The 21,604-nt window shown below is 45.7% G+C and overlaps 1 protein-coding gene across 6 annotated transcripts in view; it reads right to left on the reverse strand.

The window, feature by feature from the left end:
• WDR89 (WD repeat domain 89) overlaps positions 1 to 21,604 on the reverse strand; it is a 99,437-nt gene that overhangs the window by 17,073 nt on the left and 60,760 nt on the right. For 3 of the 6 annotated variants that reach the window (XM_077941125.1, XM_077941124.1, XM_015143866.3), the window contains exon 4: positions 15,398 to 15,703. The gene's annotated coding sequence lies outside the window, so the exon portion shown is untranslated. Of the gene's footprint in view, positions 1 to 2,743; positions 2,871 to 15,397; positions 15,704 to 21,604 lie in introns of those variants that run through there. The other 3 variants (XR_013396312.1, XR_013396311.1, XR_013396310.1) reach the window with 2 other exon arrangements.

The following is a 21,604-nucleotide window of genomic DNA, read 5'->3' on the forward strand; positions in this document are numbered from 1 at the left end:
GACAGGAGCCTGTCTCAAAAAAAAAAAAAAAAAAAGAGCTAAAGAAAAGCATGAGAAAAATGTCTCAGCAAAAAATATAGAATCTCAATGAAGACATGAAAAGCTAGAAATACATATTTCTCTATATATAACCAAATAGAAATTCTGGAGTTGAAAGTATAACTGAAATGAAAAATTCTCTAGAGGTGCTCAACAGTAACCTCTAGCTTGCTATACTAATTAATTACAAAAGCTTGAGGCTAGGTGTGGCGGCTCATTCCTGTAATCCCAGCCTTTTGGAGGCCAAAGTGGGCAGATCACTTGAGGAGTTTGAGACCAGCCTGGCCAACATGGTGAAACCCGTCTCTCCTGAAAATACAAAAATTAGCTAAGCGTGGTTGCACATGCCTGTAATTGAAGGGGTGGCCTGCCTCTCCACACCTGTGGGCATTTCTCGTTAGGTGGAACGAGACTTGAGAAAATAAATGAGACACAGAGACAAAGTATAGAGAAAGAAAAAGTGGGCCCAGGGGACCAGCGCTCAGCATACAGAGGACCCACGCCGGCACCAGTCTCTGACTTCCCTTAGTATTTTTATTAATAATTATCTTTACCATCTTAGAGAAAGGGAAGTGACAGGATAATAGGATCATCCTAGGGAGAAGGTACAGCAGTAAGACATATGAATAAAGATCTCTGTGACATGAATAAGTTTAAGGAAAAGTGTTGTGTCTTTTTTTTTTTTTTTTTTTTTTGAGAGGGAGTCTCGCTCTGTCACCCAGGCTGGGATGCAGTGGCTGGATCTCAGCTCACTGCAAGCTCCGCCTCCTGGGTTTACGCCATTCTCCTGCCTCAGCCTCCCGAGTAGCTGGGACTACAGGCGCCCGCCACCTCGCCCGGCTAGTTATTTTTTTGTATTTTTTAGTTGAGATGGGGTTTCACCTTGTTAGCCAGGATGGTCTCGATCTCCTGACCTCATGATCCGCCCGTCTCGGCCTCCCAAAGTGCTGGGATTACAGGCTTGAGCCACCGCGCCCGGCCAAGTGTTGTGTCTTGATATGCATATGCAAACATCTTCATAAACCTTTTTAGTGCATAAAGAGCAGCATTGCTAGCAAGTCCCACCTTTCGCCCTAAGGCGGTTTTCGCCTTTCTCAGTAAACAGAACATACAATCGGGTTTTACACCGAGATGTTCCATTGCCCAGGGACGGGCAGGAGACAGATGCTTTTCTCTATCTCAACCGCCAACAACCGCCAAGAGGCCTTCTTTCCTCTTGTACTGGTCCTCAGCACAGGCTCTTCACGGGTGTCAGGCTGGGGGACTATCAGGTCTTTCCCATCCCACGAGGCCATATTTCAGACTATCACATGGGGAGAAACCTTGGACAATACCTAGCTTTCCTAGGCAGAGGTCCCTGCGACCTTTGGCAGTGTACTTGTCCCTGGGTACTTGAGATTAAGAGAATGGTGATGACTTTTAACCAGCAAGCTGCCTTCAGGCACTTGTTTAACAAAGCACACCCTGCACAGCCCAAAATCCTTTAAACCTTGAGTCTCCACAGCACATGTCTCTTGCAAGGACAAGGTTGGGGGTAGGGTCACAGATTAACAGCATCTCAAATACAGAACAAAATGGAGTCTCTTATGTCTACTTCTTTCTATATAGACACAGTAACAGGCTGATCTCTCTTTCTTTTTCCCACATGTAATTCCAGCTACTTGAGAGGCTAAGGCACGAGAATTGCTTGAACCTGGGAGGTGGAGGTTTTGGTGGGCTGAGATGGTGCCACTCAGCCTGGGTGACTAAGACTCTGTCTCAACAACAACAACGAAAAAAGCTTGGGAGTGTGTTTGGGAAGAGACTGCCGTATTATCATTGACATCATTAGTTATCTCTGCCTTTTCCTTTCTGCAATGTTTGAGCAGAAAAGGCCCAGATTGGCCGGGCGCGGGGGCTCATGCCTATAATCCCAGCACTTTGGGAGGCTGAGGCAGGTGGATTACCTGAGGTTGGGAGTTTGAGACCAGCCTGACCAACATGGAGAAACCCCCATCTCTACTAAAAATACAAAATTAGCCGGGTGTGGTGACACATGACTGTGATCCCAGCTACTCTGGAGGCCGAGGTAGGAGAATCGCTTGAACCCGGGAGGCGGAGGCTATGGTGAGGCGAGATTGTACCAATGCACTCCAGCACTCCAGCCTGGACAATAAGAGCGAAACTCCGTCTCAAAAAAAAAAAAATGTCCCTGATAACTCAGTTTGTCCTGACCTCTCATTTAATAGGTCAGAGAACCAGACAGGTTATGAGATCTTGCTAAACTCAGCTTGGCTCCCGATGTAATTTGTGATTTCTTGATGTAATGCCTTAAGACCTACAAATTAACATGATCAAGAATTTAGCCGGGCGCGGTGGCTCAAGCCTGTAATCCCAGCACTTTGGGAGGCCGAGACGGGCGGATCACGAGGTCAGGAGATCGAGACCATCCTGGCTAACACAGTGAAACCCCGTCTCTACTAAAAAATACAAAAAAATAGCCGGGCGAGGTGGCAGGCACCTGTAGTCCCAGCGACTCGGGAGGCTGAGGCAGGAGAATGGCGCAAACCCGGGAGGTGGAGCTTGCAGTGAGCTGAGATCCGGCCACTGCACTCCAGCCTGGGCGACAGCGCGACTCTCCCTCTCAAACAAAAAACAAAAAACAAAAAACAAGAATTTAAAGTAGATATGCTGCAGGGATGGGGGGAGTGGCTATAAATCTCACCTATTCCCATTTGAGCTAGCTCCATTCTCCTCCAGTGTTTCAAGAAATACCTTCAGGGAACCGCTGCTTTCTTTCTCCCACAATCTGTAGTTCTCTTGCTTTCCAGCTTGGGCCAGCAGGATGGCTCCTGCAAAGAAGGATGGCAAGAAGAAGAGCCTTTCTGCCATCAACATTCACAAGCGCATCCATAGCATGGACTTCAGGAAGTGTGCCCCTTGGGCGCTCAAAGAGATCCAAAATTTGCCATGAAGGAGATGGGCACTCCAGATGTGCACATTGATACTAGGCTCAACAAAGCTGTTTGGGCCAAAGGAATAAGGATTGTCCCATACTGTATCCCTGTGAGGTTGTCCAGAAAACGTAATGAGGATGAAGATTCAACAAACAAGCTCTATACTTTGGTTACCCACGTACGTGTTATCATTTTCAAAAATCTAGTCAATGTGGATGAGAACTAACCACTGATCGTCCAGTACATCAAATGAACTTATAAAACAAACAAACAGAAATACTTTCTATTTCTCATCCTAAGCTTTTTTTTTTTTTTTGACCGGGTCTCACTCTGTGGCTCAGGCTGGAGTGCAGTGGCACAATCTCAGCTCACTGAACCTCCGCCTCCCAGGTTCAAGAGATCCTCCCACCTCAGCCCCCAAGTAGTTGGGACTACAGGGACATGCCACCACACCTGGCTTTTTTTTTTTTTTTTTTTTTGATTTTTAGTAAGGACAGGATTTTACCATGTTGCCCAGGCTGGTCTTGAACTCCTGAGGTCAAGCAATCTGCCCACCTCAGCCTCCCAAATTGCTGAGATTACAGGTGTGAGACACTGTGCCTGGCCTAAAAACTCTTTTTTTTTTTTTTTTTTTTGAGATGGAGTCTCACTCTGTCACCCAGGTTGGAGTGCAGTGGCGTGATCTCGGCTCACTGCAACCTCCACCTCCCAGGTTCAAGAGATTCTCCTGCTTCAGCCTCCCTAGTAGCTGGGTTCACAGGCACCTGCCACCACACCCAGCTAATTTTTTGTATTTTTAGTAGAGACAGGGTTTCACCATGTTGACCAAGCTGGTCTCGAACTCCTGACCTCAGGTGATCCACCCACCTTAGCCTCCCAAAGTGTTGGGATTATAGGCATGAGCCACTGCACCCAACCGTAAAAATGCTTTCTTTACTGAAATAGTGGCATTGCTGCTTTGATAGACTATTATGATTACATGGATTGGATTTGGGCCACATACACAAATGCTTGTACTAAGCATTGGTACTAAGCAAGTGCTTAGTACAAATTTATTTCAATGCATATTGATTAAAATATTAGTAGTCCTTTCCTCAGCTTCTTTCTTGCTGCTGTTTCTTTGCATTTAAAGGGTAAGAAGTAGGAGGAACAGAGAGACAGTTCTTTCCCACAGGTAGGCAGTAACATGGCATCGTCACTGCTATCCTGGGTCTCCTTTCCATTTCAGAAAATTCAAAAACTCATTTTACCTAATTGATCAAATTATTGAGTCCTTGAGTAACTTGAATAGCACACAAGCCACACCTTAATTTTTGTTTGTTTGTTTGTTTCTTTGAGACTGAGTTCCGTTCCTGTTGCCCAGGCTGAAGTGCAATGGCGTGATTTCGGCTCACTGAAACCTCTGCCTCCAGGTTCAAGCAATTCTCCTGCCTCAGCCTCCCAAGTAGCTGGGATTACAGGCTCCCGCCACCACACCCAGCTAATTTTTTTTTTTTTTTTTTTTTTTTTTAAATAGAGACAGGGTTTCACCATGTTGGCCAGGCTGGTCTTAAACTCCTGACCTTAGGCGATCCACCCACTTTGGCCTCTCAAAGTGTTGGGATTACAGGCGTGAGCCACCACACTGGGTCCATCCCTTAATGTTCTGATCACTTGATTATCTTTCTAGCTCTATTACCATTCATTCTCCCTACTTTACACTTTATGCATAAGCTAAGAAAAACTACTTGAAATTTCCTGAATGCACCATGAAAATAATGCAACCACTCTGCATTGATTGTATATAAAACATGAAGATGGCCAGGTGTGGTGGCTCACGCCTGTAATCCCAGCACTTTGGGAGGCTGAGGCAGGTGGATAATTTGAGGTCAGGAGTTCAAGACCAGCTTGGTCAACATGGTGAAACCCCGTCTCTACTAAAAATACAAAAATTACCCAGGCATGGTGGCGGGTGTCTGTAATCCCAGCTACCTGGGAGGCTGAGGGAGGAGAATCTCTTGAACCTGGGAGACGGAGTTTGCAGTGAGCCGAGATTGTGCCACTGCACTCCAGCCTAGGCAACAGAGCAAGACTCAGTCTCCAAAAAAAAAAAAAAAAAAAAAAAATGGCCAGGTGCAGTGGCTCACACCTGTAATCCCAACACTTTAGGAGGCTGAGGTGGGCAGATCACTTGAGGTCATAGTTCGAGACCGGCCTGGCCAACATGATGAAACCCCATCTCTACTAAAAATACAAAAATTACACAGGTATGGTAGTGCGTGCCTGTAGTCCCAGCTACTCAGATGGCTGAGGCAGGAGAATTGCTTGAACATGGGAGGTGAAGGTTGCAGTGACCTGAGATCGTGCCACTGCACTCTAGCCTGGGCAACAGAGTGAGACGCCATCAAAAAAAAAAAAAAAAAAGTGGAGGTAAGAATATGTGACAAAAATAGCTAATTGTCCCCCATTATCTGTTCTCCCCTTTCACAGGTATAGAATGCCAAATTTTTAGGTGGAGATGTGATACCCAGAATAAATACTGTATTTCCCAGATAATTTTGCTGCTAGTTGTGGTTATGAGACAGTTATGAGACTGTGTTGGGCTAATGGGATGGATGTGGACTAAGAACCTGCATAAAATGATAGTTTTTAAGATCGTTTGTACTTCTTTCTTCTGTGCTATCTGGAATGTGGACGTGATGGCTGGAGCACTAACCAACATCTTGGACCATAAAGGATGAAGGACACACCTTGCTTTTGGAATAGTTGGATAAAGACGTCTAGATCTTTGTAGAGACAGAAATAAATTGTCTGACTGTTTAAACCACTGTTATTTTATTTTATTTTATTTTATTTATAATTATTTTTTTGAGACAGAGTCTGGCTTTGCTGCCCAGGCTGGAGTGCAGTGGCGTAATCTCACCTCACTGCAGCCCAACCTCCGCCTCCTGGGTTCAAGTGATTCTCCTGCCTCAGCCACCCAGGTAGGTGGGACTACAGTAGGTGTGCGCTACCACGCCCGGCTAATTTTTGTATTGTTAGAAGACACAGGGTTTCAGCGTGTTGGCCAGGCTGATCTCAAACTCCTGACCTCAGGTAATCCGCTTGCCTCAGCCTCCCAAGTCCTGGATTACAGGTGTGAGCCACTGTGCCCAGCCTCACTGTTATTTTAGGTCTCTGCTCCAAGCAGCGGAACCTGCTTGCTTTGTAAAGGCTGTTCCCACTGCCTGACAGTTTGCTTGATGTATTGGTCTAGGTTCTCTAGAGAAACAGAACCAATAGGATAGATGGATGGGAAAATAGATAGGTAGGTAGGTAGGTAGGTAGGTAGGTAGGCAGGTAGGTAGATTAGATAGATAGATAGATAGATAGATAGATAGATAGATAGATAGATAGGGGATTTATTAGGAGAATTGACTCGTGCAATTATGGAAGCTGAGGCCTCATGACATGCTGTCGAAAGGTAGAGGACCAGGGAAGCAGGTAGTGTGGCTCAGTCCAAGTCCAGAGGCTTGAGAACCAGGGGAGTCAATGGTGTAACTCTCAGTCCAAGGCCAAAGACCTGAGAATATAGGGGTCTGCTGGTGCAAGTTCTACAGTCCAAAGACTGGACAACATGAGGTTCTGATGTGCAAGGGCAAGAAAAGATGGGTGTTTCCGTTGAAGGGGAAGAGGGGGAGTTCTTCTTTTCCCTGCCTTTTTGTTCGATCTGGGTCCTCAATTGATTGGATGGTGCGTGCGCACACTGGGTGAGGGCAGATCTTCCTTACTTGGTCCACTGATTCAAATGCCAATCTCTTCCAGAAATACCCTCAGAGACATACCTAGAAATAATGCTTTACCCGCTATGTGGGTATCCCCTTAATCCTGTCAAGCTGACACCTAAATTAACCATCATACTCAACAAACTTCTGTTTATCTTTCAAGACCGAGATCAATCCATTTCCTCCTCTGTGCAACTTCTGATTGCCACCTGGGGATTTAATTCTTCTTTAGCTTTATACCAGTTCTTAATCTTTTGCATACTTTTATAGCAAGCTGCACATTTCCATTTATAAATTTGTCTCCTTACTAAAACAATCTCTCACTTAAAAAATAATTGGAGATATCTTTTTTTTTGGAGACAGAGTTTCACTTCTGTTGCCCAGGCTGGAGGACAATGGCATGATCTCGGCTCAACCTCCACCTTCCAGGTTCAAGTGATTCTCCTGCCTCAGCCTCCCAAGTAGCTGGGATTACAGGCACCCACCACCATGCCCAGCTAATTTTTTGTATTTTTAGTAGATATGGGGTTTCACCATGTTGGCCAGGCTGGTCTTGAACTCCTGACTTCAAGTAATCCGCCCTCCTCAGCCTCTCAAAGTGCTGGGATTTCAGGCTGGGATTACACCGCGCCCGGCCTGAGATCTCTTTGAATAAACATAAAAAACCTCATGGCTCGTGCGGATTCTGAAACTGCCCACCAAATCTACTGCAATATTGAATATGCCAATCCTGCAAGCCACCACTGCCTATCCAAAGATTCTGATGTACTTTTTTTCTTTTTTTGAGACAGAGTCTTGCTCTGTTGCCCAGGCTGGAGTGCAGTGGCATGATCTTAGCTCGCTGCAACCTCCGTCTCCCAGGTTCAAGTGATTCTCCTCCCTCAGCCTAACATGTAGCTCGGACTACAGGCATGCACCACCACACCCTGCTTTTTTTTTTTTTTTTTTTTTTTTTTTTTTTTTTTTTTTTTTTTAGTAGAGACAGGATTTCAACACGTTGCCCAGGCTGGTCTGGAATTCCTGGGCTCAAGTGATCGACCCACCTCAGCCTCCCAAAGTGCTGGGATTACAGAACCACTACGCCCGGCACTGATGTACTTTTTTTTTTTTTTTTTGAGACGGAGTTTTGCCCTTCCCACCCAGGCTGGAGTGCAGTGGTGCGATCTTGGCTCATTGCAACCTCCACCTCCCGGATTCAAGGGATTCTCCTGCCTCAGCCTCCTGAGTAGCTGGGATTACAGGCGCTTGCCACCACGCCCAGCTAATATTTTGTATTTTTAGTAGAGAAGGGATTTTGCCATGTTGGGCAGGCTGGTCTCAAACTCCTGACCTCAGGTAATTCACCTGCCTTGGCCTCCCAAAGTGCTGGGATTACAGGTGTGAGCCACCGCACCTGGCACTGATGTACTTTTTAGGATAAGAATATGCTTCCTCCCCTCTCCTGGTCCACTCAGTTGATCCGTTGAATAGATACCTATTTGGTTGGGCACTGAGGTAGGAGATGCTGGGGAAAAGAGGTTTGGGTTCTGCCCTCGAAGAGCCTGCAATGTGCTAGGTGAGACAGATCCTCAAATGATAATATGATATATGGAGAAGAGAAAGTAGGAGGAAATAATTCATTCTGTTCTCAGGCACAGGTTATGATGATGCCTGGACTACATTCTGAAAGAATAATACTCTACCCAATGGACTGGGGAAAGGGGAGATAAGGATAACAGAATATGTAATGGGCAGAAGGAACACGTGTGAAGGCACAGAGGCTAAAATACGTTGTTAATTTTAGTCAAGAGCATTGCACTCAGGTCTTAGGAAGTTTTCCTGCAAACCCATTTGCAAAACATTTCTTAGGGTGAGTTACCTCTACAGATGGTGCATCTCGTCGATTATGTCTTGATTTATCTCTGTTTTAATTCTGAGGACAACGTTTCCCCGAGCCTGTTCCCTAGACTCAATACCACTTGGTAATGACTGAAGCTGTTAATTATACTCGTCCTGGAAAAACTTTCCCTAATGCCAGTTCAAGACCCCACCGTTGACTCATCCTGCAGTTATGTACATTCAGGAGCTCTTCCTTCTAAAGGCTTATTCTTTTTGCTGACATTCGGAACACTTGGAAGACTGTATTGTAAAAACTTCCTGGTTAGTTTTTAGCTATTTGTCTTTAGTTAACAGCAGGTTTGTCAGTTTCCTGTTGTCTGTCTTTATTTTTTGCATGTGAATATATGTTCCTTTATTTTTTAACATTGCATCATATATATATATATATTTTTTTTTTGAGTTGGAGTTTCACTCTTGTTGCCCAGGCTGGAGTGCAATGGCGCAATCTCAGCTCACCGCAACCTGTGCCTCCCAGGTTCAAGCGATTCTCCTGCCTCAGCCTCCCAAGTAGCTGAGATTACAGGCGCATGCCACCATGCCTGGCTAATTTTGTATTTTTAGTAGAGACGGGGTTTCTCCATGTTGGTCAGGCTGGTCTCGAACTCCTAACCTCAGGTGATCCGCCTGCCTTGGCCTCCCAAAGTGCTGGGATTACAGGCGGGAGCCACCGCACCCAGCCATTGCACCATATATTGTGTAGGAAATATTTAAAAGTAAAATTTGGGGGCGAGGTGCGGTGGCTCATGCCTGTAATCCCAGGACTTTGTGAGGCTAAGGTGGGTGGATCACCTGCGATTGGGAGTTCGAGACCAGCCTGGCCAACATGGCAAAACCCCATCTCTACTAAAAATACAAAAATGAGCTGGGCATGGTGGTGCACACCTGTAATCCCAGCTACTTGGGAGGCTGAGGCATGAGAATCACTTGAACCCAGGAGGTGGAGGTTGCAGTGAGCCGAGATCATGCTTCTGCATGACTGGGAAACAGAACGAGACTCCATCTCAAAAAAATAAACAAAAATAAAAGTAAATTTTTTGGAGCAATTTCAATCTTTGGTACTGAGGTACTGAGGTTTAGGGTATGACTGAACCCATCATCCAGGTAGTGAGCATCACACCTGACAGGTAGTTTTTTAGCCCTTGCCCCACTCCTTCTCTCCCGTCTCTAGTAGTCCCCGGTGTCTACTGTTCCCATCTTCGTGTTCATGTGGACTCAGTGTTTAGCTCCCACTTATAAGAGAACAGGCAATGTTTGGTTTTCTGTTTCTGTCTTTCTTTTTGTTTTTTGTTTGTTTGTTTGTTTGTTTGTCCTTGTTTTGAGACAGAGTTTTGCTCTTGTTGGCCAGGCTGGAGTGCAATGGCATGGTCTCTGCTTACTGCAACCTCTGCCTCCTGGGTTCAAGTGATCCATCCACCTTAGCCTCCCGAAGTGCTGGGATTACAGGCGTGAGCCACCACGCCTGGCCTCTGTTTGTGTCTTAGTTGGCTTGGGATAATGGCCTCCAGTTCTATCCATGTTGCTGTAAAGGACATGATTTCATTCTTTTTCTATGGCTGCATAGTATTCCATGATGTACATGTACCACATTTTCTTTATCCAGTGCACCACTGATGGACACTTGGGTTGATTCCATGTTTTTGCTATTGTGAACAGAGCTGTAATGAACATATGAGTCCTCTTGGTAGAAAAATGTATTTTCCTCTGGGTATGTAACCAGAAGTGGTATTGCTGGGTTGAATGGTAGTTCATCACTTAGTTCTTTTTTTTTTTGAGACAGAGTCTCCCTCTGTCGCCAGGCTGGAGGGCAGTGATGCAATCTCAGCTCACTGAAACCTCCGCTTCCCGGATTCAAGTGATTCTCCTGCCTCGGCCTCCTGAGTAGCTGAGACTACAGGTGTGTGCCATCACGCCCGGCTAATTTTTGTATTTTTGGTAGAGATGGAGTTTCACCATATTGGCCAGGCTGGCCTCTATCTCCTGGCCTCATGATCCACCCGCCTTGACCTCCCAAAGTGCTGGGATTACAGGCATGAGCCACCACACCTGGCCCATAACTTAGCTCTTTCAGAAATCTTCAAACTGCTCTCCACATTGGCTGGACTAATTTATATTCCTACCAACAGTGTATAAGTGGCTGGGCAGAGCTGCAACACTCTGCCTGGTAATTCCTTTTAAAGTTGGATTGAGTTTTCTGTAAGCCTGGATGGCTATTCTGGATCTGAATGCCACCTGTAGGCACCTGGAGGTGCTGTTTTCTCTTAGTTTCCATTGTTCTTTACTCACACCTCTGCAGATACATGTACGACATGCTGTAGATTTTTACTTCCATTTCTGACGGTTCCCCAGTGCATGTAGCCATCAATCATTACCATCATTAGCACTGACCAAAGCCAAATAATTGAATTAATAACAGTAAGTGTCCCATCTTGTCAATAAGTTTTTTGTTTTTTTTTTTTGTAACAGGAGCCTCATTACTTGGCCATGAGTGATAAGGACAGAGTTAGAGTGCTTAACCTTCATATCAATCTGGCCATGCAAATGTATTCATTAATAGATGTTTAATTAATAGTTCCCTCTAGATTAGGATTGCTTGTTTTTTGCAGCAATGTGGTCCTTTTGCTTCTCTTTACTGCTGCATCTGTTGCAAAGCAAACAATCACTGCCAGCCGTGGTGGCTCACACCTGTAATCCCAGCATTTTGGGAGACTGAGACAGGCGGATCACCTGAGGTCAGGAGTTCGAGACCAGTCTGGCCCACATGGTGAAACTCCGTCTCTACCAAAAATACAAAAATTAGCCAGGCGTGGTGTCGGGTGCCTGTAATCCCAGCTACTTAGCAGGCTGAGGCAGGTGAATTGCTTGAACCCAGGAGGCAGAGGTTGCAGTGAGCCAAGATTGTACTATTGTACCCCAACCTGGGTGACAAGCGAGAGTGAAACTTCATTTCAAAAAAACCAAACCAAACCAAACCAAAACAAACAACAACAAAAAAACAATCACGGCCGGGCACGGTGGCTCACGCCTGTAATCCCAGCACTTTGGGAGGCCAAGGCGGGCGGATCACGAGTCAGGATTTTGAGACCAGCCTGGCCAACACAGTGACAGTGCAGTGGCACGATCTCGGCTCACTGCAACCTCCGCCTCCCAGGTTCAACCGATTCTCCTGCCTCAGCCCCTCAAGTAGCTGGGATTACAGGTGTGCACCACCACGCCCGGGTGATTTTTGTATTTTTTAGTAGAGACAGGGTTTTACCATATTGGTCAGGCTGGTCTCGAACTACTGACCTCAGGTGATCCACCCACCTCTGTGTCCCAAAGTGCTAGGATTACAGGCATGAGCCACCACATCTGGCCCATTATCACACAATTTTGTACTTACATAATGCTTTCCAGCGTTCAGAGAACTTTCATATTCATTATCTTGCATGATTCCATCACTACAACACTGTTGGCTAGTACAGTCAATTATGCCATCTCCATTTTATAAATTCATTCATTCAACATTATTTATCGAAGACTGTTATGCACCAGGCATTGCTATGTCCTGAACATTCAAAGATGGAAACTCATGGTCCCTACTCTTACATTAACAAAAGGTATCTTTGGAAGTATGTGTTGTTGTTGTTGTTGTTTGAGACGGCCAGGCTGGAGTACAGTGGTGCCATCTTGGCTCACTGCAACCTCCGCCTCCAAGATTCAAGCAATTCTCCTGCCTCAGCCTCCCCAGTAGCTGAGATTACCGGCGCCTGCCACTACGCCCGCTAATGTTTGTATTTTTGGTAGAGATGGAGTTTCACCATGTTGGTCAGGCTCCTCTCGAACTCCTGACCTCAAGTGATCCACCCACTCCACCTCCCAAAGTGCTGGGATTTCAGGCATGAGCCACCGTGCCCAGTCAGGCGTATGTTTTTAAGGGACATTTTACTTTTACTTTTTACACTTCATTTGAATTTTTTTTTTTTTTTTTTTTTTTTGAGACGGAGTCTGGCTCTGTCGCCCAAGCTGGAGTGCAGTGGCCGGATCTCAGCTCACTGCAAGCTCCGCCTCCCGGGTTTACGCCATTCTCCTGCCTCAGCCTCCCCAGTAGCTGGGACTACAGGCGCCCACCACCGCGCCCGGCTAGTTTTTTGTATTTTTTAGTAGAGACAGGGTTTCACCGTGTTAGCCAGGCTGGTCTCAACCTCCTGACCTCGTGATCCGCCCGTCTCAGTCTTCCAAAGTGCTGGGATTACAGGCTTCAGCCTCCGCGCCCGGCCTTTTTTTTTTTTTTTTTTTTTTGAGATGGGTTTTGTTCTGTTGCCCAGGCTGGAGTATGGCGGCACAATCTCGGCTACTTGCAACCTCCACCTCCTGGGCCCAAGCGATCCTCTCACCTCAGCCTCCCAAGTAGGTGAGACTACAGGTGTGCACCACCACGCCCAGCTAGTTTTTCTGCAGTTTTTTTTTTTTTTTTTTTTTTTTTGAGACGGAGTCTCGCGCTGTCACCCAGGCTGGAGTGCAGTGGCCGGATCTCAGCTCACTGCAAGCTCCGCCTCCCGGGTTCACGCCATTCTCCTGCCTCCGCCTCCCGAGTAGCTGGGACTACAGGCGTCCGCCACCTCGCCCGGCTAGTTTTTTGTATTTTTTTTTTTTAGTAGAGACGGGGTTTCACCATGTTAACCAGGATGGTCTCGATCTCCTGACCTCGTGATCCGCCCGTCTCGGCCTCCCAAAGTGCTGGGATTACAGGCTGGAGCCACCGCGCCCGGCCGTTTTTCTGCAGTTTTTATTTATTTATTTATTTATTTTTGAGACGGAGTCTGGCTCTGTCGCCCAGGCTGGAGTGCAGTGGCTGGATCTCAGCTCACTGCAAGCTCCGCCTCCCGGGTTTGCGCCATTCTCCTGCCTCAGCCTCCCGAGTAGCTGGGACTACAGGCGCCCGCCACCTCGCCCGGCTATTTTTTTGTATTTTTTAGTAGAGACGGGGTTTCACTGTGTTAGCCAGGATGGTCTCGATCTCCTGACCTCGTGTTCCGCCCGTCTCGGCCTCCCAAAGTGCTGGGATTACAGGCTTGAGCCACCGCGCCCGGCCTTTTCTGCAGTTTTTAAAGAGACAGTCTCGCCATGCTGCCCAGACTGGTCTGAAACTCCTGAACTCAAGCGATCTGCCTGCCTTGGCCTCCCAAAGTGCTGGGGTTATAAGGTGTGAGTCACCATGCCGGTACAGAAGTGGCAGTTAAGCGGAGACAGAAAAAAAATGAGTAAAAGTTTGCCAAATGAGTGGAGAGAGAATTTCAAGCAGAGTAAGCGTGAATGAGCATGGTATATCCCGAAAGAACTACCTACTGTTCAGTGTTGCTTCACATGAAGTGAGGGGCAAATGATGTAAGTTAAGGTTGCTTAGGTAAGAAAGAGTCAAATAATGAAACAGAGATGTTCAGAATTTGCCCTATAGGTGTAAAATTATCTCCACGAAGAATTTTATGTTGGGGAGAAACATGGTCGGATTTGTCTCACACTGTTGGCAGTGTGTGTGATGGAAACTGATCATTCTCTAAAAGGCTAATGTGGTCAAGGCAATATTAATATCTGAATGCAGAACCTCTGAGCCCAGGTTTAGTGAGTTTTCTATTAAGCCATGTTGACTCCCCTATAAAGCAATAAAAGATTCCACTACTCACTGTATTGATTTGTTAGTGAAATTTAAACTCTTGACTAAGGGGATAAGAAACTATTTCATGTAATCACTAAGCAACCCAACCTTGTCTTTTATCCCTCTGGGGGGATATGCCTATTAAAAGGAACTCTTCTCTTGAATTTCGTCTCTTCATTTGAATGGAAGTGAACTTACGATTCATGAATGCTTCAGATATGTGACAGCATCATTTCCACTGAACAATTTGTTCCAGGGCTTATATACCCTTTATAAATTCATGCAATTTTTGTTCTAAGTTTAATTTCTATTGATACAGTGTAATCCCATTTTCTCCAGTTCATTTCCTAAGATTGCGTATCAAGTGCAAAGATGTGAGGACAGCAGCCTTTAGTAGGAGAGTTTGCTTCTTTCGTGAGACGATAACTCATCCTGGAGTGTTGAATCCCCTCTTTACTTCACACTCCAGTCCCCATCAGAGGGCTTCAGTTGGCCTCGTGTGCAGCAAGTCGGCCAGCACGGAATCTTCCACTTGGTGTGATAATGCTTTTGCTTCCAATGCTCCTCACCCCACCCGCCCATACCCCAGAGTCCATGCTGTGTGGCAGAAGAGAAGGGGAAGAGGGTCCTGCACTATCAGCACTCCCTTGGGTTTTAATCCCTAGAGCGCAATCCTATTAATCTGAAAGGACCTTATCATTAGCATTCCATGGGTTTCCCATCTCCTCAAACCTTCATGGCTGGTATGATCCTATGTGATCATCAGAGCTTTACTCTGAATTCATCCTAGGGATGGTGTCATCATTCTGGCAAAATTCATGTCATTAAATGTCTCTTTGCCATCTGTGTTCCACTTCCTGCTTGCTCCTCTCTCTCCTGGGGCTAAGTTCAATTTTTTTACACTATTCCTAGCAACATGGTCTTCTTATTCATGCACGCACTGGTTCATGTATCCATTCTTTTTGAGTGCTTATTCTATGCCAACTACTGTGCTAGTTACTTGGGGCACAGTATTGAACAACACAGGTCCTTCCATCAGGAATCTTCTGCTCTAGTGACCCTGATATTGGGGGAGGGCGTTGTTAAAAGTAAAGAACAGCTTGTTGACTGAGACTGGGAGGAAATGAAAGCGTCTATAGTTGCCAACAGTGTAATTGATGCATCTTAAGTAAGAAGTTTAAACATATTTTAATGGTTATATATGAGCACGATTGCTATTTTCAATTTAATTAGAGGGAAGGCAATATGCCACCTTTTCACATATTGCACTACACTCCGTGAGAATGGGGCTATTTGTTTAAAAGTTAACATGATTCTTCAAAAAACTAAAAATAGAATTACCATATGATCCAGCAATTCCACTTCTGAGTATATATCCAAAAGAACTGAAAGCAGGATCTTGACGAGATATTTGTACACCCATGTTCATTGCAGTATTACTCCCAATTGGCAAGAGGTAGAAGCAGCCCAAATGTCTGTGAACACATGAAAGCATAAAGAGAATGTGGCATATACATACAATGGAATATTATTCAGCATTAGAAACAGAAGGACATCCTGCCACATGCTACAATATGGAGGAACCTTGCGAGTATTATGCTGAATGAATAAGCCAGTTATAAAGGGACAGATTCTGTAGGATTCTACTTATGTGAAATGTCTAGAGTGGAAATCCTGGACACAGAAAGTAGAATGATGGTTCCCTGGCACTGGCAGGAAGGAGAAATAAGGAGTTGTTTGATGCGTACAGAGTTTCAGTTTTGCAGGATGAAAAAGTTCCAGAGATCTGTTACACAACAATGTGAATACAGTTAACATTACTTAGTTCTACACTTACAAAATGGTTAAGTGAGTGAATTTTATATTACATGTGTTTGCCACAATTTTTTCTTTTTCTTTTCTTTCTTTCTTTCTTTCTTTTTTTTTTTTTTTTTTTGAGACAGTGTCTCACTCTGTTGCCCAGGCCTGAGTGCAGTGGTGTGATCTCGGCTCACTGCAACCTCCGCCTCCTGGGTTCAAGCCATTCTCCTGCCGCAGCCTCCCAAGTAGCTGGGATTACAGGCACGTGCCACCACATCCAAGGCTAATCTTTGTATTTTTAGTAGATAAATGTTTCACCATGTTGGTCAGGCTGGTCTCAAACGCCTGGCCTCAAGTGATCTGCCCTCCTCAGCCTCCCAAAGTGCTGGGATTATAGGCGTGAGCCACCGTGCCCGGTCCGCAATTAAAAATAAATTAAAAAAAATACTTTAACTCCAGTACAGTGGCTGGAGCCTGTTATCCCAGCTATTCAGGAAGATTACTTGAAGCCAGAAGTTCATGATCACCCTGGGCAATATAGCAAGATCTTGTCACATACACACAAATGAAAGTTAACATGCTCAGGAGACTGAGGCAAGTGGATTGCTTGAGCCCAAGAGTTCAAAGCCAGCTTGGGCAATATAACAAGACCCTGTCTCTTAAGAAAAGTCAGGCCGTGCGCAGTGGCTCACGCCTGTAATCCCAGCACTTTGGGAGGCCGAGGCAGGCGGATCACCTGAGATCAGAGTTTGAGACTAGCCTGACCAACAAGGAGAAACCCGTCTCTACTAAAAATAAAAAATTAGCTGGGCGTGGTGGCACATGCCTGTAATCCCAGCTACTTGGGAGGCTGAGGCAGGAGAATCACTTGAACTCGGGAGGCAGAGGTTGAGGTGAGCCGAGGTCACGCCCCTGCATGATGTTGTTGCCTGGGCAACAACAGCGAAACTCCGTCTCAAAAGAAAAAGAAAGAAAGAAAGAAAAGTCAACATAGTTAATACAGAAGCAGCTGTGGGTATGGTAGAAAGGGTAGTGAAGTGGAATCAATTAGAAGGTCAGGGTTGCAGACCTGGCACTGCTAATTCCTAGCTGTGTGACGTAGGGCTTACATTTAACCTCTAAGCCTCCGTGTCCTCACTGGTAAAGTGAAGATCATGCCTCCTATTGCAAAGAGCTTTGCAAGGGTTAAATACAATGATGTGTGTGCAGGATGGCCGACACTAAAGCATGATTCAAAAGGAAGGCATGGTGATAACGATGGATTTCTCTATAACTCGGCTTTCCCACTGTCATGTCTGGCCATATCTGGGCATGGTGGGGCATTGAGGGACCAGCTCCAGCTTCTTCACTTTTCCATCCATCCTACTTTCTCCACATCAGGACATCAGGTTAGTTTATCAAGTTTAACTGCTGGCTGGCGTGGTGGCTCAAGCCTGTAATCCCAGCACTTTGGGAGGCCGAGGCAGGTAAGGTCAGGAGTTCAAGACCAGCCTGGCCAATATGGTGAAAGTCCATCTCTACTAAAAATACAAAAAATTAGCTGGGTGTAGTGGCGGGTGCCTGTAATCCCAGCTACTCGGGTGGCTGAGGCAGAAGAATCACTTGAACTTGGGAGGCGGAGGTTGCGGTGAGCCGAGATCGAGCCAGTGCATTCTAGCCCAGGTGACAGAGTGAGACTCCATCTCAAAAAAAAAAAAAGTTTAACTGCTAAAACTTGACTTTGTTTCTCCTTTGGCCCCTCTCTCCAATATCATACTATTTAATATAGAGGGGCAGTTTCTTCTAGTGTACAGCAAATACAAATATACAAACTATTCTTGCTGTTCAATCTGCTAATTAACTTCAAATCTGAAAGAATAAGTTTTGTAAGATTCAGTCACCCTACAAGTATTCATTAGTGTCAAGCATTGGCTAACGAATACAGTAATGAACAGTGGACAAGATCATTGCCCTCAAGGACCCAATCATTTTAGCAAGTGAGACAGGTATTAAATAAGTAAGCAAAAGTATAGACTGTGATCATTGCTAGGAACGAAATAATCAGGGTGGTGTAATGGAGAATGACTTCAAAGGCAGGGACTCCTTAGATAATAATGCACAGGGTGTGGTGGCTCACACACCTGTAATCCTACCATTGTGGAAGCTGAGGCAGGAGGATCACTTGAGCCTAGGAGTTTGAGACCAGCCTGGACAATATAGAGAGACCTTGTCTCTACACAAAAACTAAAAATAAAAAAAAGTAGCCAACATGGTGATATGCTCCTGTAGTCCTAGCTGCTCAGGAGGCTGAGGCAGGAGGATCACTTGAGCCTAGGAATTTAAGGCTACAGTGAACTGGGATCATGCCAGTGTACTCTAGCCTGAGCGACAGATCAAGACTGTTTTAACAACCAAAAATATATATATATATATAAATGTAGCTTATTTGCTAATATTGTTTAGCCTCTCAAAGAAAAATTAGGGTGGGAATGGTTACAATATGCCATCTTCCATGAATATATCCAAGTCTTTTAAATTCTACCTCAGGTTTGTATACTTGCTGTTTCCTCTGCCAAGAATGTGCTGCCTTCAACTTTTTAACTCCTTATCTTTCAGGTCTCAGTTCAAATATTGTCTCCTGAAAGCAAAGCAAAGCTTTCCAAAAAGCTAGTAAGGTTTATACATACCATGCTTCTGCAGTCATGTGCCACATAATGACATTTCAGTGACAGATCACATATATGATGGAAGTCCCATAAGATCATAATGGGTATTTTCACCGCACCTTCTCTATGTAGTGGCACGATCTCGGCGCACTACAACCTCTGCCTCCTGGGTTCAAGTGATTCTCCTGCCTCAGCCTCCCAAGTAGCTGGGATTACAGGCGCCTGCCACCATGTCCGGCTAATTTTTGTATTTTTAGTAGAGATGGGGTTTCACTATGTTGGCCAGGCTGGTCTCAAACTCCTGACCTCAGGTGATTCGCCTGCCTCGGTCTCCCAAAGTGCTGGGATTACAGGCATGAGCCACAGAGCCCGTCCCCTTCTGTATGTTTACTTACTATTGTGTTACAATTGCCTACAGTATTCAGTGCAGTAACATGCTGTGCAGGTTGGCAGCCTAGGAACAACTGGGTATACCATATAGCCTAGGTGTGCAGTAAGCTATACCATCTAGGTAGTGTAAGTATACTATCATGTTCTCACAACAAAGTTGTCTAATGATGCATTTCTCAAAATGTATTCCCATCATTAAGTGATGCATGGCTGTATTTCTTTTCTGTTGTTTGTTTGTTTTTTGAGACGGAGTCTTGCTCTGTCACCCAGGCTGCAGTACAGTGGCACCATCTCGGCTCACTGCAACCTCCGCCTCTTGGGGAGCAATTCTCCTGCCTCAGCCTCCTGAGTAGCAAGGATTACAGGCACCTGCTGCGGCACCCGGCTAATTTTTGTAGTTTTAGTAGAGACAGGGTTTCACCATCTTGGCCAGGCTGGTCTTGAACTCCTGACCTCGTGATCCACCCGCCTCAGCCTCCCAAAGTGCTGGGATTACAGACGTGAGCCACTGTGCCTGGCCTTTTCTGAATATTTGTAATTGATCTGTCTTAGTCTTCTGTTGTATCTGATTAGATGTTAAATTCATCCATTGAGTTAACTTAGTGACAGAATGTCCATTTGAATTTTTATAGATATGTTACTGTTGAAATTATCCACCTTTTCATCTTTTTAAATGTTTCCTATGTTAATCAGTAATTACTTTTAAATTTTTTTCATTCAGGAAGTTCCTAAATTATTATTTTAAGCCTTTTTCTGCAAATGCTAATCTTTGGATCTCCTTTTATTGTATGTTTTTTCCCTCTAGATTATCAGTCTATGGTTTTGTCTTTTTTTTTTTTTTGAGACGGAGTTTCACTCTTGTTGCCCAGGCTGGAGTACAATGGCGCGATCTCGGCTTACCACAACCTCCGCCTCCCGGGTTCAAGCTATTCTCCTGCCTCGGCCTCCCAAATAGCTGGGATTACACGCATGCGCCACCACGCCCGGCTAATTTTCTTTTTTTTTTTTTTTTTGAGACGGAGTCTCGGTCTGTCGCCCAGGCTGGAGTGCAGTGGCCGGATCTCAGCTCACTGCAAGCTCCGCCTCCCGGGTTCACGCCATTCTCCTGCCTCAGCCTCCCGAGTAGCTGGGACTACAGGCGCCCGCCGCCTCGCCCGGCTAGTTTTTTGTATTTTTTAGTAGAGACGGGGTTTCACTGTGTTAGCCAGGATGGTCTCGATCTCCTGACCTCGTGATCCGCCGGTCTCGGCCTCCCAAAGTGCTGGGATTACAGGCTTGAGCCACCGCGCCCGGCCCTGTTAGTGTAATTCAACTGGAATACCAAATTCCAAACCAAAAAGCTGTTATTTGAATTATTATTATGAGATGGAGTCTCACTCTGTCACCCAGGCTGGAGTGCAGTGGTGCGATCTCAGCTCACTGCAACCTCCGCCTCCTGGGTTCAGGCAATTCTTCTGCCTGAGCCGCCCGAGTAGCTGGGACTACAACTGGGACTACAGGCGCGCACCACCACGCCCGGCTAATTTTTTTTTTGTACTTTTGGTAGAGACGGGGTTTCACCATATTGGCCAGGCTGGTCTCGAACTCCTGACCTCATGCTTTGCTCACCTTGGCCTTCCAAAGTGCTGGGATTACAGGCGTGAGCCACCGCGCCTGGCCTCAATTATTTTTAGTGCAATTTTCTCTTGAAATACTTAGACCTGGCGCAGTGGCTCATGCCTGTAATCCTAGTACTTTGGAAGGCCTAGGCTGGTGGATAGTTTGAGATCAGGAGTTTGAGACTAGCCTTGGCAACATGGTGAAACCGTCTCTACAAAAAACACAAAAATGATCTGGGCATGGTGCTGCCTGCCTGTAAATTGTGTCACTGCACTCCAGCCTGAATGACAGCGTGAAACTCTGTCTTAAAAAGAGGAAGGAAGGAAGGAAGGAAGGAAGGAAGGAAGGAAGGAAGGAAGGAAGGAAGGAAGGGAGGGAGGGAGGGAGGGAGGGAGGGAGGGAGGGAGGGAAATGCTTGGCTTCGGTTGAGTGTTCTTTGTAATCCAGCTGGTAAGAGGTAGTTGAAAGCAAATATATGTGTAATTTATTTCATTTTTCTTTTTTTTTTTTTTTTTTTGAGACGGAGTCTCACTCTGTTGCCCAGGCTGGAGTGCAGTGGTGCGATCTCGGCTCACTGCAAGCTCCACCTCCCAGATTCACACCATTCTCCTGCCTCAGCCTCCTGAGTACCTGGGACTACAGGTGCCTGCCACCATGCCCGGCTAATTTTTTTGTGTTTTTTTAGTAGAGACGGGGTTTCACCAAGTTAGCCAGGATGGTCTCGATCTCCTGAGCTTGTGGTCTGCCCACCTCGGCCTCCCAAAGTGCTGGGATTACAGGCGTGAGCCACCGCACCTGGCCTATTTACTTCATTTCTTATTTCTCTCTGTTTTTACGTGGACCAGTCTGCTGGTACAATAATGGTAAAATAACAGTGGACCAACTAACATTTGCTACTGTTGCTTTCAGTAACTTATTGGGGAATTCACCTAATAAAGTTGC

The sequence above is a fragment of the Macaca mulatta genome, chromosome 7 (genome assembly GCF_049350105.2).
Source record: "Macaca mulatta isolate MMU2019108-1 chromosome 7, T2T-MMU8v2.0, whole genome shotgun sequence".
Lineage (NCBI taxonomy): Eukaryota > Metazoa > Chordata > Mammalia > Primates > Cercopithecidae > Macaca > Macaca mulatta.